The sequence below is a fragment of the Schistocerca piceifrons genome, chromosome 2, assembly GCF_021461385.2.
Source record: "Schistocerca piceifrons isolate TAMUIC-IGC-003096 chromosome 2, iqSchPice1.1, whole genome shotgun sequence".
NCBI classification, from domain to species: Eukaryota; Metazoa; Arthropoda; class Insecta; order Orthoptera; family Acrididae; genus Schistocerca; species Schistocerca piceifrons.
In genome coordinates, this window is record NC_060139.1 from 168,357,739 (window position 1) to 168,358,467 (window position 729).

At 47.9% G+C, this 729-nt stretch overlaps 1 non-coding gene across 1 annotated transcript; it reads left to right on the top strand.

Moving 5' to 3' along the window:
- The first annotated feature begins 254 nt into the window (after positions 1-254).
- On the top strand, positions 255-329 carry Trnas-uga. Its single transcript has one exon. It is a non-coding gene; the product is annotated as a tRNA-Ser (tRNA).
- The last annotated feature ends 400 nt before the right edge of the window (positions 330-729 follow it).

A 729-nucleotide genomic window follows, 5' to 3' on the forward strand; every position in this document is an offset into this window, starting at 1 on the left:
GTCACAATGACATCCGCTCAAGTTCGTTTGTTGATTCTGTCACTCAGTTTTTTATTACAGAGGCCGACCGGCTCTCTGACCGAACACGCTGAGCTACGGTGCAGGCTAACTGAGCTACCTAAGCACGACTCATGCCCCGTCCTCACAGCTTTACTTCTGCCAGTACCTCGTTCGCAGGAGAGCTTCTGTTAAGTTTTGAAGGTAGGAGACGAGGTACTGGCTGAAGTACAGCTGTGAGGACGGGACGTGAGTCGTGCTTGGGTAGCTCAGTTGGTAGAGCACTTGCCCGTGAAAGGCAAAGGTCCCGAGTTCGAGTCTCGGTCCGGCACACAGTTTTAATCTGCCAGTAAGTTTCATTTCAGGAATATTTTTGTACACAAACCATTGCGTCACACACGATGCTCTATGAGAGGGAGCATTTTGTCTCTCAACTTTACACATTACACAGAGGTGTCAAATGTGTTCACATTCTTCCGAACTTAACGTTTCCTTAAGCGCATCAAGGAGTCACACCCTAACCGCGGAAAACACCCCCACAGCAAAACAGCACTTGCTCCGTACTTCAGTGTTGGCCCCTACACACGATTGTAAGTTACGTTCTCCAGGAGTTAACCTAACCTAAACCCTTCCCTCGGATTTTCATAGGGTATAGCGTGAGGCATTATTCAAAATCGGTATTTTCCAACCACTGTCCAGTGAAATCGGTCTCTACACCATTTCAATCTACTC